We start from the raw sequence: 15,279 nt of genomic DNA, 5'->3' as shown, positions 1-15,279 counted from the left end.
AAGATTTGCCTTATGACTAGCTAGATTGGGAAAATCAGGGCCTGATCCTGACCCATTAAATGAAACTGATGAAAAAAACCGTAAAGTTGAAAGTGATACAATCACACGATCGGTTTGACATGCTTGCCTTACAAAATAATGAGTTGTTAAACGGATCTTGGATGGAAAGAATCATGTGGAACCCACAACAATCTGTTCTGAAACCGAAACCACTTATTGATCTTCAAAATTTTGGATAATAAAGATGCTGGAGCCATGATCACAACTTGGTTTGATGATTCACCTGGTGGTCGTGATTCATTGGAGCTACATAGTGGTTATGGTGGTCAATCTGTCAAAGAAAGGCTAATAATTACAAGTTCGGTTAGTCACGTCTTTTCAAATAATATTTTGGTAGATTTGTAAAGTTTTGATCTTTGATCTTAGCCTATGAAGATAATAATGTACTCGGGAAAAGAGCTTGAAGATGAAGAGTCTATTGTAGAGCTAGATATTTGACCGATTTCTCTACTGCGTCTTGTACGTACACGAATACATTTGCATGCCTCGTAATCAACGCCCATGAGTATCATAAGTCATTTGGTCGCGACGAGTAGATTATAAAACATTTCGAAACGCATCGAACTGGGTTAGTTTAACAAACTATTTAACCCCGACGAGTTTTTTGTTTGTGAAATGCATCGAACTGGGTTAGTTTTACAAAATACAAGCTGGAAAGGTTAGTTTGAAAGCTCAATTAATCGTTACGAGTAGATCTTGGTCAACGACTAGTGTTTCCGGTTTACATTCTCAATACGAGTAGTTTATTAATGGTCGACTCGTCGCGACTAACTTAACCTTATAATCCACTAGTGGCGACTCGTTTTAGCGGTAATTCGATATATTTTAAAATATTTAAAAATATATAAAATATTATTTAACCCTTATTTTTATGTTATTTAAAAAAAATATTAGTCGCCATCTTTATATGTGATTCCTTATTTTTATGTCATTTTAAAAAAAAAAAATATATTATGTCATGTAATTTTTTTTAGTATTTCCTTATTTTTATATCATCTTTTATAAAAACATTATCATGTCATGTCCTCTACTTTTTGTGATCCTTATTTTTATGTTATTTTTTATAATAACGGATTACAAAAATTAGGGACATGGCACACAAAATTTTATAAATCAGTGTCCCGATTTTGGCAACCACTGTTGATGATAGGGATACATACCCCCACCCCACCCCACCCCCACCCCCACCCCCACCAAAGTTGTAAGCAGTACGTATTGCCTTTATATTGTCTTACACCACATATTCTTGAGTGACACATGTTAGATTTTATTATAATATGTGATATTGATTGAATGAACGTAAACAGCGAAAGTGATTCCTGAGAAATTGGTTGCTTATAAACTTAGTTTTGGTGAAGCAGATGACCCGCATTATGCATATATGATTTGGTGGGTGGGGGGGGGGGGGGTAGACCGGTATTCCCTTTTAGCTTCCCGTTCCATGTTTCATACTATTTGCTGAGTTATTTTTTTAATTTTATTTAAATAGTTAAATTTAAATAATCAAGTGTCATAAATCATAATGCATGTCGTGGTCGAAATGTATCCATGCGTGGTGCAATTTCTAAGTGATCATGACCGGTAGTAATGTTAAGGAACTTTTTTTACTAATAGTGTAGAGATCCTATTAAATTGTCAATGTAATGTGTGTTGTAGGATGCTTTATGTCCATGACATCAATTTTTATCGTATATAAATTGAAAAACCCATATGATATAAGACCATCTCCATTAATGCAAGAGAAAAATATGGCCCTTATTTGCCTTTGATGACGTGGATTCATGACATGGATGAGAGAGAGTGAAAGAAGCCCTTAGCTAAAGGCATGAAAAAGAAGAAGAAAAATGTGTTTTGTGAGAGAATATGGAGACCTACATGTTAGATGTTTGTTGTAAAAGAATAAGAAAAATGTTGGACATATAAGGTGTCATGGTGAATGTAAAAAGGACTTAAAGGAAGACCCTTTGCAATGTGGATGGTCTAAGCCATCGAGGTCAAACCTGACAGGGTACATCGTGTATGGTTTGTCACATATGTATTTATATATCATTAATACATAATTGGCATGGTATATTCAACCATTTTCATAGAAAAAAAAGATTAATATTTTATACGAAATACTGATTCTAAGTCAAATACTACAATTTACACATTTATAAAATAGGGTTCGATTTTTGTTTATAGTCAAAATAACTTAATCCGAATCCAAAATTAAAAATAAAACGGATACATAACTGAAAAAATTAATATTAATATTATGAACTTTAACAGTTCTTACCACATTAAGTCAAATTAATACCTAATTAATAAATACACATAAATCATTTTATTAATTGTGATATATTACACATTCATGTCAATATTAATATTATTAAAATTTTCAAAATTTGGGGTGTAACCATCTATTACTTTATTTCCTTTCGACATTTAAGTTAGAATAATTAATACCTAATTAATAGTAATACATAAACCATTTTTTTAATTATCTATACTATATATAAAGCATGAGTGAGTGACCTTTTAATTATTAAGACTGTCCGGTGTGGATCTCGATTTGCCGCCCAACTGCTGACATGGCAAGCGGTGTCGGCGGCAAACACCACTCTGGTGTAGTCGGTGCCGCTCAACGACAAAATTATTGTTGATATTTCACCGCCCGTTTCCCCTTCGGCAAAGTTATTGTTGTTGTTGAACTTTTTTTCTTTCTTTTTATTTTAGTAAACTAGAGCTTGAGTTTGGTGAATGGTGAGCTGCAAGAGTTGTTTTATATTTTGAGAAGAAGGAAGAAGAAGATGAGAAAGAAAGGTTGCAGATAGAGAGAGAATGATGAGTTAGAGCATTCTCATCCACACACCCTATCCCTAAACCAAAAATTACACTAAAACTCATTACAATTTCTCTCTCTATTTCAATTAAATAATACTTTTTATACCTTTTATCATTATCTATTCTCTTTCCTTCACTCACAACCACTTTCAAAATATATTAAAAAATTATAGAGGATGAACAGTAACTTTTCAAATATATAGAAAAATCACTATTTTTTCTAAAATATAAAAACTCTTTACTCACAACACCCTGAATCACTCTCTAAATTATAAAAACGCCCCTCACTTAAAATGAGGGGTTGGATGAGAATGCTCTTAGGTGGTGTTATGTTATTTATTTTTTTATATTTTTCGTTGAATTGTATCTATTCATATTAATATAATATGTAATCTATTTAATATTTTAAATGTATATATATTTAATATAATTTATTAAATATGATGTTTTTAGTTTAACTTATTAAATACAATGTTTTTAAATAAACCAAAATATTTTGTGTTTTTATTGTATTTATAGTATAACTTTAAAAGTAAAATTAAATTATATTAAATTTGTCTTAAACTTAGTTTTATATATATATATATATATATATATATATATATATATATGATGGTTCAAGAGAGAAATCATTTTATTGCAAGATGTCCATCTGGACCATTGGTTTTATCTAATCAATGGTAGATACGTATAATGACAATATGTAATAAATAAGAAACTCGTTTAGAATGTAATTAATATAAAAAGGGTACCTTGGTCATTTATATGTGGGCATTAAAAAGATCAAACGTCTATTTACTAAAGTCAATCTCTTATTTATATCTAAAAATATTCTCTAATACAAATCCTTCCTAAAATTGTCTTTTATTAATATCTACCAACTAGGAAAGTAATTTTTTAAAATCATTTGTTAATTGAAAAGTTCAATTCTCAAGAATTTAAGAAGGCAAATTATTTGATGGGTGGGTGAAATCGTATAGTTTTTGTTAGTGTTGTTGTATTTCGTACACTATATATTTTTTTCTCTAACGTTATACAAAAGTTCATACACTTCACATTTTACCTACACCGCACTATATTTCTTGGCATCATACTCATATATTCATTTACTACACAATATTTCCCTACACAATATTTTCTTTCGTCGTTGCGTCGCACACACCTATGCCTCACAAAAGTTCATACATCACACACCTTTTTCACAACAGTATACAATATTCCCTACATTCCACACGTCTTACCTACACTACATACAAATTGTCTATACACATTATTGTGTGTCATACATTCATACACTACACCATATTTATTTTCATCGTATATTCCTGCACTACTTCGTCTATCTTGAAAAAAGGTATTTTCACATATCTAGGGATATGAACAGTATTATTGTTAGTGCTGATGTGTAAGTTATTATGTAGGGATAACATGATAAAGGTTACTTATTTGTTTATTTATATGTATAATGTTATTTTGTGTAGGAACTTTGATTAGTTAATGAGTAGAAATAGTAATTAGTGTAGGGCGTTATTGACTACTAACATAGGGATAAATACATGGTGTTGACTACCCAAATAATTTCTTATTACTATTATTATTATTATTATGATTAATTTCTTCTTTTTTAGTGTAGGTTGTTAACTACTAATGTAGGGATAAATATTTCGTATGCTAATAAAAAGTAAATTATTTCTTATCTGTTTATTTAAATGTGTTATGTAATTTTGTGTAGGAACTGTAATTTGTTAATGACAAGGAATAGTAATTAGTGTATGTTGTTGACTAATAATGTAGGAATAAACATAGGATATTGACTACCAAAATAATTAACATGGGATGATCTGCTTACTAGAATATTCATATTTGATTTCTATGATAATATATTGGTTGATCTTGGTTGGTGTTTTTTTTAAAGATTTGAACGTAGGATGAGGATATACTAGATGATGAAGTGGCATGATAATAAAGAAGTTGATATATTTAAGTTAACTAAAAATACAAAGTTCTAAAAAAAAGGTAAAAAGAGTAAAATAAAAAGCTGATAAGGTGTTATACGATTTATATTAAAATATTTATAATATAAATCGTAAGTTTAAAATTTTCAAATTTAAATAAAATATTAACATATTAATAAGAAATTAGAAACTTCTAAACATTTAATAGTTACCAAATATAAAAATTTCACATCTTTACCATTATACCCATGTATTTAATTAAAAGTAAAAAAGAAAAGAAAAAATATGATTGGTTGATATGATTTCTCGCATTTCTCGCAATAAAATGACTTCTCTCATGAACTTAATCATATATATATATTATTTGAAAAAGTAAGGAAGTGGTAAATTGGTAACCATTTCAATGATATTATGGAAGATAGTGGAATGAAGTGAATTGTGATGTGGCGCTGACGTGACACTGTGAAATGGGAGGTAAAATGGCATGTATATCTTATAGCCTAAGAGGTACCAAACTTGTTGCTTTTAGTACAAACTATAATGCTTATTATTAAGACATTTTATGGGCAATTTTGTATTTTGACAATTTTACCTTTTAGCATAACCAAAATCATGTTACTGTTTATTTTTAATTTATTAAAAAATAATTACAAGTTTGGTCCTTTAACTTTAATCACATTTTGTTAATTTATATAATAGTTACATATATACCCCTTATTTTAAACCAACTACCACGACGACGTTTAAATGTTTATAACTTTTTCACACGCTAATACTTTTTAAAAAACATTATACCATAAAAACGAGTATTTTATTCTCTTTAATTTGAGTATGATATTGCTAACCTTTTTTCATTTTAAAACTTAACGTGTAACGTGATTACCATTAAATACCGTCAAACGAATAGGGCGGTTTCGGCCGTTCTAGTCATCGGTTTAAAAGGTTAAGGTTGGAGTAAGTCGATACAAAAAGGTTAATTTGGTTTGGGTCGGGACGGGTTTGGGTTGAAAGGGGTCACGTCATAATGAATTTCGGTATGAACATTGTCAAGCAAAACGGGTTGTGGGTCAAGACGAGTTCAATGTAGTGTTACGTGCGCACCAACACCTGACTGAGCATGCATAGTCGTTGTGACGTGCTTACTAATACTGGTTAAGATTCTAATGCCGCAATACGAGCATACTATCGTCGGTTACGCGCGTACTATTGTTAAGTCACGCATATACAGAAGCGTACAACCCCGCTGCATTGCGCGGGCACACAGCTAGTAATATATTACACATTAATATAAAATTTTTCAGAATTAGGTGTGTTACCACACTATAAATACTAAACAATTATTCAATAAAACTCATCCCTATTTTGTTTTTGAATATTGTTCACTTTCTAGCTACATCATAATGAAGTTTCTGTGTTTTAGTTATTGTCATTTCAATGTTGATATACGTGACAACTGCTTGTGATATAAAGAATGTTAGTCTATGTTGTGGCTTGCCTCGGTCCCCACAATGTTGTGATCTTTTGGAGAAGGAGATAAAGGTTCGAGGTTATACGTGTTTCGAGTACTATTCGTTGTTCTGTCCTACGTTTTATTTTTCAGTTAACAATTGTCATTTGTTGGCAATAAAGAGCTAGACTTCTTGTTTTATTTAAAAAAACGGTTACTTTTACATATGTAATTGAAGAAACACTAACCGGACCCCTGACAGATTACTGGTAACCTGGGGGTTAGATAGATGTTTCCCACGAGGGGTTAGACCCTTGGAAGATGGTTCTTCTGATTACCTGCAAAACAGACACCGTGAGCTCGTCACTGAGAAGGGGGGGGGGTTCCTCCTTGTGACCACCCTCCGGCGTGAGAATCAGACTAGATTGCTCTTTAAATATAAAAGTATATTAAGATATTGCTAGAGCAGATATCAGGTATATTATGATGATATAAGATAATATAATGTGTTCAGATGATCATACCATTTGGGGTATTTATAGCCGAAGGTAGGTTTCCAAGGAGGTATGGCCGGCTGCAACAGTGTTCCTGTTCATCAACAGTAGCCTACGCACGTGCCCTGCTGGTAGTTGGTGGGTAGGCAGTGGCTGATAGTGACCAGGCCTGCTGTGTACTATTCCCTTTCCACCAACTGCCGGCTACGCACGTGGTATGACAGTAGTTGGTGAGTAGGCAGCGGCTAATAGTGATACAGTACAGGAGCATGCTGCTCGCCATACTGTATCAGTGAGCTGTCGTATCTCTGATCAGATCTTTCGCCCATACCTCGTCAGGTACAGTAAAAGATCCTTCAGTATACGGACTGGCTTATTTGGGCGGGAGTATTCCCCCTCCCGCCTCTGTGCGGGATTGCTCCCGGCTTGGCTCATTCCTTCAGGTGACACTGAATGATCGAGAGCTAAGTGCCTTGTGCGTGTAGCCATGCTGCGCGGGTGGCCTTCCCTAATGGCTTGTATCCGAGGCTGCGGGGACAGGCGGAGTCCTTCACCATTGGGAGGCATTTCCTGCGGGACCAGCTTGCGTACTGCGCGTAAGGACGTCACGTCTCTGAGCATGGTTGGTCCTGCGGATCCAGTTGGTCTCTGCGCAGACGTCCCTGTTTAAGGTGAGTCTTGCGGGTCCAACTGGGCTCTGCTGGGACCTACCTCTTCAAGTCCCCCCAGTCCAATGTTCTTCTCATGAGTGTTTAATAAAGTGAGGTGAACTTTTGGACTTGAGCAAAGGGTTTTGAAAAGGGTTTTGTAAGGTTTTCCATGGGGATTCTTTCCGCGGAAGTCCTTGTCACTTGCAGAAATGCCCGAGTTTCCTGCTTGGTCTTTGGGTATGATGCGGGTAGGTCTGTAACCTCCTCGCAAGTCAGGAGCATTGAGTCCCAGTTGTATGGATTTTCCATGAGGTTTTGGTAGTTTTGAACATAGTGATCAATTATGTTAAGACCACCAATTCCATCCTGGAGCTTCAAACAACGTAGTTCTCGACGTTCCCGCTATGCGGGGATGTTATTTCCGTTTCCGCAAGCATTGCCCAGAAGATCCTTCTTGGTTTCAATTCCTAGCGGAGCGCTAGGTATGTGAAGGGTTCTGCCTTAACACTGTACCTGCGCTCGTCTTACGGTTACTTTACTTCCAAGGTATTCCTGGCGTCAATTCCCTGCGGGTGCTAGGTATGTGAAGGGTTTTGCCTGAACACTGTACCCGCAGCCGTCTTATAGTTACTTGGTTGCCGAGGTACTTGGCTTCAATTCTCTGCGGGTGCTCGGTATGTGAAGGGTTTTGCCTTTACACTGTACCCGCATCCGTCTTACGGTTACTTGTTTGCCAAGGTTTATTTGGCTTCAATTCCCTGCGGGTGCTAGGTATGTGAAGGGTTTTGCCTTTACACTGTACCCGCATCCGTCTTACGGTTACTTGTTTGCCAAGGTTTATTTGGCTTCAATTCCCTGCGGGTGCTAGGTATGTGAAGGGTTTTGCCTTTACACTGTACCCGCATCCGTCTTACGGTTACTTGTTTGCCAAGGTTTATTTGGCTTCAATTCCCTGCGGGTGCTAGGTATGTGAAGGGTTTTGCCTTTACACTGTACCCGCATCCGTCTTACGGTTACTTGTTTGCCAAGGGGTAAAGGGGTATTTTCCCGCTTACTTTTTAATATTTTCGAATTTTGAATTTTGAAATTCGAAGAGTTGGTGAAAAGATAAGAACAGTCCAAACCTCTGAAACGTCGTGCGACGGTTTCTTCTGACTGTCAGGACGTGCAGGAAGTTATGGTGACGTGACAGAACATGGTCATTCCAGTCGCTTTTTCTGGCGCGTGGGCACGATTTTTCGGGCGCGTGGCCGCGAAATTACTGGCACGCGTCCTGTCAACAGCTGTTGCCAGCTTGCTTTTTGCCACGTGTCATAGTTTTATTGCACCTTCGATTTCTCTCTCCTCCGCATTAAATTCACCGCATTAATTGCGATTACTATATAAAGGGGGAGAGGGTTATTTGTAATCCATACTTTTCACTCTTCTCTTCATCTTTAAGGCGATTTCCGGCGAATACTCCTTTATTCAATCGAGCATTCTCTCGAAATCGTTCTCTTCTTTCTCTGCAAGATGTCTTCTCGTGATGCTGAAGCTATAGCTGACGACAGGAGTACTGCTGGCGAGTGCCAGTGTGCTCTGCCCGGCGATCAGTACCGGTATGTTGTCAGGAAGTTCATGCTCGATCATCTCGAGCCTGAGTTTCCTGACTCCCACCAGACCGTGTACGATGCCCCCAGAGGCAAGATCGGGGTTTATGCTGCATTTTTTGTCTATGGGAATCTTAGATTCCCATTGACAAAATTTGTTTACCGTGTCCTTGAGAGGCACGGTGTTCATTTGACCGAGCTGCACCCCATGGCGATCGCCAAGATTCGCCATTTTGAGTGGGTGTGCCGGATTTTGGGCATCGAGCCCCATGTGGACCGCCTGATGACCTTCTATACCTGGAGGTGCATCCAGGGGTGGTACACCCTGACGACCCGTATTAAGGGTCTGAAGATTTGCGACACCGAGCGCAGTCTTCGCGCGTGGAAGCAGGAATTCTTCTACATTTCTGCCCGCGCCATCCCCCTTGCCATGAAGTTTAAAAATGGCCAAGCGATACCGAGCCTTTACGCCCCCAATTACCAGGAGGCGGAATGGTTTTCGAAGATATCCCGGGTCCAATCTCCGGTTTACCGGTTTGCGGAGTCCGGGATGGTCATGTTAGGGATGAGCCGGGTGTGGAAGAATGCGTCTCAGGTTCCCATCCTTCTCGAATATGGTTTGAACTCTATTCCCTATGGTATGTCTTGTCTTTCTTTTTGATACAAGTTTGTCTTCTAACTGTTTCTTTTCTTTCAGAGGGAAATGATTTGGAGTCGCTTCTATACCCGCGGGAAACCGACGGTCCCGCGCGGATGGGTACTCGTGCTCTGGACGAGGGCGAGTTGCCCATCCTGGAGCAAACGGCGGATCGGTTTGTGGAGGTCTATCCGCTGGGCCACGAGATCCTGAGCCACCGGCGGCCAGGTAAGGCGATATTCTTTCCTCAATCCCTCAATGCTGTACCCGCTGCTGGAATTAACGACCTGTCTTCTGAGGAATCCTCAGATGCTCCTCCGTTGGTGCGGAAGAAGAGGGTTGTCGGCGGGAAAGGGAAGGAGAAGGCCTCCACAGCTGATCCGGTGATTCTATCTGACTCCGAGTCAGATAATGAAGAGGTGGCGGGGAACCCCGGTGGTGAGGAGACCACTGCTCCGGAGGCTACGACTGTTACCTCCGGAGATCCAGCGACGACGACGGTGATCGGTACCAAGAGGCCGGCTCCATCGGGTTCCTCCCCGCCCGTCCGTACGTTCAGGGTCAAGAAAACCCGTAAGTACAATCATAGTTTATTTTTTTGTAGATTTATCACTATAAATTTATCTAACACTTTCTTCTTTGTGCAGGCGTGGATGTTGACGCATTCCGGGGTGAAGCGCAGAGGAGTACCCTTCCGCCAATGACGGTAGGCTTGGTCAGCCTACCTGAGGCGTCGACCCAGGTGACCGCGCCTGCTTCCGCTGGTTCAGTTGCTCCTGAGCAGACTGTTCCAGCTGAGATGACGTCACCGCCGGCCGTGAGTGCGATTTTTACAGCATCCTTCACAGAACCGGCGGTTACTGCTGCTGCTGACTACGAGGCGGCGACCACGGCGGCGACCACAACGGCAACCACGGCGGCTGCCACCATGCCCGCGCCACCGGCACCGATGGCCGGACCATCAGGTACGCGCAGGGCTTCCCGCCGATCTTTGCCACCTTCCCGTCTGCCTGACCTGTTGGATGGATTTCCTTTAGGTTCAGGTGATGGGTTTGGCGGCTATCGGCCTGTCATTGACCCTACAGGTGCGTGGGGTTCCTTTCTTTTTCCCTTGTTTTTTATCATCTTTTCCTTACTGCCTTTGTCTCTTTTGCAGTGTCGGATTCCAATGAAGTGTATGTTCCGCGATGGAACATACGCCGAGGAACAACCCTTCGTACCCCTGTGGAGTGCGTGGACTGGGCTCGCCACGCTGCTCCTCATGGTGCGTTGGGGGAAGCCATGGCTAGCTACCAGGAGGGTAGGCTAACCAATGAGCTTCGGGTTCTCCAGGCCCGGATGCAGCCGCGCGTCGAGCTGCTTTGTCGTGAAAATGACAAGTTGAAAGCAGCTCGCGCCAAGGACATATCTGAGGCGCGTGCTCTTCGGGAGGAGAACCAACAGCTGGCGGCAGCTGCCGCCGACAAGGAGAAGGCCTTCAAGGCCCTCGAGGTTGAAGTTCAGGCGCGACTCGAGGCCCGCTCCAAGGCTGCCCAAGCTGTGAATGAACAGCTTCGGCTGGCCAGGGAGACTGCGCGAAACGCAACCGAGAGGGCTGCCAAGGCTGAAGCCGTTGCTGAGCCTTTGCGTGTGGAGAATGAGGAGCTCAAGGCCAAATTAGAGGCTCTCCAACGCGCTCATGATGCCTTGGCAATGGAAGATGCCAAGAAACTCCAGGAAATCCTGGACCAGAGGGGGGTGCTTGATCACACCGAGCGGAAGCTTAAGGGCGTCGAAGAGGCTGCCGCAAAGGAAGTTTTACTTGCCAACCTTAACAAGAGCGAAGCCGAACGCGCCCATAACGAAGCTCAAGCTGCCCTCCAATGGCTTCTTCGAGAAGCGTTGCCTCAGGTATGTTTAGTTTTATCTTCACGCTTTTCTTTTGTAAGAAAAGGTTCTAATACTTGATTTCTTTGTAGGTTGTGCGTCGGGTCTTTTCAGAGACCTCTTACGATGATGCTATGACCGCAGCCCTCAACGCTTCTCATGAGGATGGGGAAAAGGCCGGCTTCCTGCTTGGTCTAGGGTTTGTTGAGAAAGGCGTCCTGCCTTCCAACTTCCCTTTGTTCGATGTGGATACCGAAGCCATTTATGACCAAGCATTGAACCAATACGCCGCCTTCCCGCATCCAGTGGTGGAAAAGGTGGACGAAGTAGCTGCTGCTGATGATGGGTTAGCTGTCCTCAAAGCGTTCCTCGAACCACCCCGTTCTTCTGACGGAGCGGGTCCAAGTGGAAGCGGCCCTGAAGCTTGATCCTGAAGATCCCTTCCCATTGCTAAGATAGACTTGTATAGTTTTATTCTTTTAGGCGGGTAGTTACCCGGCCATTCTTGTAATATATTCTTGAAATATTAATCTTTTTGCGTATAAGATTGTTATTTCCTTCTTTGGGTTCCTTGCTTTATAAACTTTTGACTTGCATACTTAGTTTAAATTAGCAATTTTCCAAGTGTTTAGAATAAGAACCTTTGAACGTGGTTGATAATGGGTTAAAGTTTCGCTTCCTCCTTCGTGATTGTGCGGGTAGAACCGTCACTTGCACTTGGTAGGATGGCTAAACTTTAACCTTCATCTGACCTGCGTGTAGGTTTTCCTTTTCGAAATTTCTAAGGCATTAAGATAAGTTAACCTTTGAACGTGGTTGATAATGGATTAAAGTTTTCGCTTCCTCTTTCGTGATTGTGCGGGTAAAACCGTCACTTGCACTTAGTAGGATGGCAAAACTTTACCCTTATCTGACCTGCGTGTAGGTTTTCCTCACCTTTTGAGGATAAGTTAACCTTTGAACGTGGTTGATAACAGGAAGTCTTGCTTCCTCTTTCGTGATTGTGCGGGTAGAACCGTCACTTGCACTTAGTAGGATGGCAAAACTTTACCCTTATCTGACCTGCGTGTAGGTTTTCCTCACCTTTTGAGGATAAGTTAACCTTTGAACGTGGTTGATAACAGGAAGTCTTGCTTCCTCTTTCGTGATTGTGCGGGTAGAACCGTCACTTGCACTTAGTAGGATGGCAAAACTTTACCCTTATCTGACCTGCGTGTAGGTTTTCCTCACCTTTTGAGGATAAGTTAACATTTGAACGTGGTTGATAACAGGAAGTCTTGCTTCCTCTTTCGTGATTGTGCGGGTAGAACCGTCACTTGCACTTAGTAGGTTGGCAAAACTTTACCCTTATCTGACCTGCGTGTAGGTTTTCCTTATCCTTTTTAAGAATTTTGTTTTGAACCGTTCGACGCGCGGTTGTCGATAGGTTAGTGTTCGGTTTCCTTTCATGATTCATGCGGATAGACCGGCACTTTCATTTAATGGGATAATTGAACTCTTCCCTTCAACTGACCTGCGTGAAGGTTTGTCAAGTTATTGGGTTCGTGCGGGTAGGACCGCCTTCCCACGCAACGACTTCACGTAATGTGAACGCCGTCACCAGTGTTGCATAGTTTAACCGTTCGACGCGCGGTTGTTGATAGGTTATTATTCAGTTTCCTTTAATGATTCATGCGGATAGACCGGCACTTTCATTTTTGGGTGCTGAACTTTTTCCCAAACTGACCTGCGTGAAGGTTTGTCACGTTATTGGGTTCGTGCGGGTAGGACCGCCTTCCCATGCAATGACTTCACGTAATTATGCGGTGAAAACCGGCATATTAGTGTTCAGAAAAGTATAAATGTAAAATCATCAGCTTCGATGTTCTTAAAGAGAATCATTTCCATTAGAAGTGGCTCTTGGCCTTTTCTTTACAAATTGGAATTGATTTACATGCAGACTGTGTAAATGAGCTCCCTTCCATGTTGTTGGGATGGGAGTGCCATCGAGCCGATACGCACCTGGTTCGGGATCTCGTTCTTTACGCAGCATGTAGTCTCGATATTGAAGCCGGAATTGATTCGTGTTTTCCCCAGCTGGGGTTCTACACGCATCTGCCTGCTCAGCCTTTATTGCGCCACGAGGTGCGCGAGCGTCCCATCTCTGACAAATGCTTCGACCATGTCTTTTACGTCTGTGCATTCTTCAGTGTTGTGGCCTTTAGTCTTGTGAAAGTCACAGTATTTGCTCCGATCAGCATCGTGACGATGTCGGATTATTGGAGGCTTTGGCCACGGGAGCTGTTCAGTGGCGAATATCTCAGTGACGCTTTTGCTGAGTGGCGTCCATCTGGAGTTCCGGTGCGGCTGTGCATTATCCCTTCCGCCCAATCGATGTTGCAAGCCGGATGAGGTGTCAAAGTTTACCCTTGACTGCCAAATGCCTTGCTTCCGTTTTTTATTTAGTCGGGCGGAGAGGACGTTGTCTTCTCTCGTCTTCTGAGTGTAGAGGTTTGTGCTCTGTGGGAGATCTCTACCCAGTTGCTTCTCCGTTTCCGCATAGCGTTTTGCTGCTGTCATGATGGCATCCCATGTGGATGGCATGCCATCTTTACCCGTTAGGGTGCGGATGAGCTCTGGGTCGTGCGCGCCCTGGATGAAGGCAGCGCGAACAAGATCTTCGCTGATATTGCCCAAACTTAGCTTCTTTGAGTTGAAGCGAGTGATGAAGTTTGGCAGAGATTCATCTTCTTCTCGTATGCATTTGAGGATTGTCCATTGCTCCTCGGTATACTTCCGTTGCTGGCTGAAGTGTTGGCTAAACTTCTGCTGGAAGTCTGCCCAGTCGTAGATGTGGTTGACCGGTAGACGATCAAACCAAGCTCTAGCAGCCCCAACAAGCGTCATTTGGAACATGTAGCACCACGTGGGTTCCGTCCAATTGCTGACGGTTGCCCCCGCTATGAACCTGTTCAAATGATCGTCTGGATCAGATATACCGTCATACGTGCCTATGTTAGGCATCTGTTTGGCACTCCTTGGGGCAATTGCTTCCGCAATGTCCCGTGCAAATTTGGACGTTCCCGCATTTGCTACGTTTGGTCTGAACGTTTTGGAGAAGTCTCGTGGACTTCCACCTGTGCTTTTTGGTTTGAAGGCTTGTCCAAAATGCCTTTTCGGTTGGGATTCCATTTCCTTACGCTTCCCTTTTGCCTTATGGCGAGGGTTCGCGTCGGAGTCGGATTCCTCCGAGTCATCCTCCCAGTATTCGAGTTCGTCGGCCTGTTGTACGGAACGCAAGCGTTCGTCCAACTCAGCCTGGAATTCTTTTTGTCGTGCCTCCGCCCATGCCTTAACTTCATCGAGAGTTTGGCGGGGGAGTCTTCGTTTCTCAAGCTGGGTATCAGTGGATCCCAGTAGGCGATCATTTACTGCACTTGCCCCAGCTTGAGTAACTGGGGTAGTGTTCGTAAAATTTACTTCACTTGCCCCGGCTTGGGTAACCGGGGTAGTGTTTGTAAAAACTGTGTTACCGGTATTCACCCCAGTAACTGGGGTTGTGATTACCGGAATTTCTCTAACCATCTTTGTAGAAGTTTGAAAAAACTGGAGAAAAATAAAGTTCTAGCTTGTCCCACGGATGGCGCCAATGAAGAAACACTAACCGGACCCCTGACAGATTACTGGTAACCTGGGGGTTAGATAGATGTTTCCCACGAGGGGTTAGACCCTTGGAAGATGGTTCTTCTGATTACCTGCAAAACAGACACCGTGAG

This window comes from Bidens hawaiensis, unplaced genomic scaffold, assembly GCF_021521415.1.
Source record: "Bidens hawaiensis isolate Kalapana, Puna unplaced genomic scaffold, B.hawaiensis_p1.1 tig00033852_1, whole genome shotgun sequence".
NCBI lineage: Eukaryota > Viridiplantae > Streptophyta > Magnoliopsida > Asterales > Asteraceae > Bidens > Bidens hawaiensis.
Note: the sequence above shows the minus strand (reverse complement) of the source record.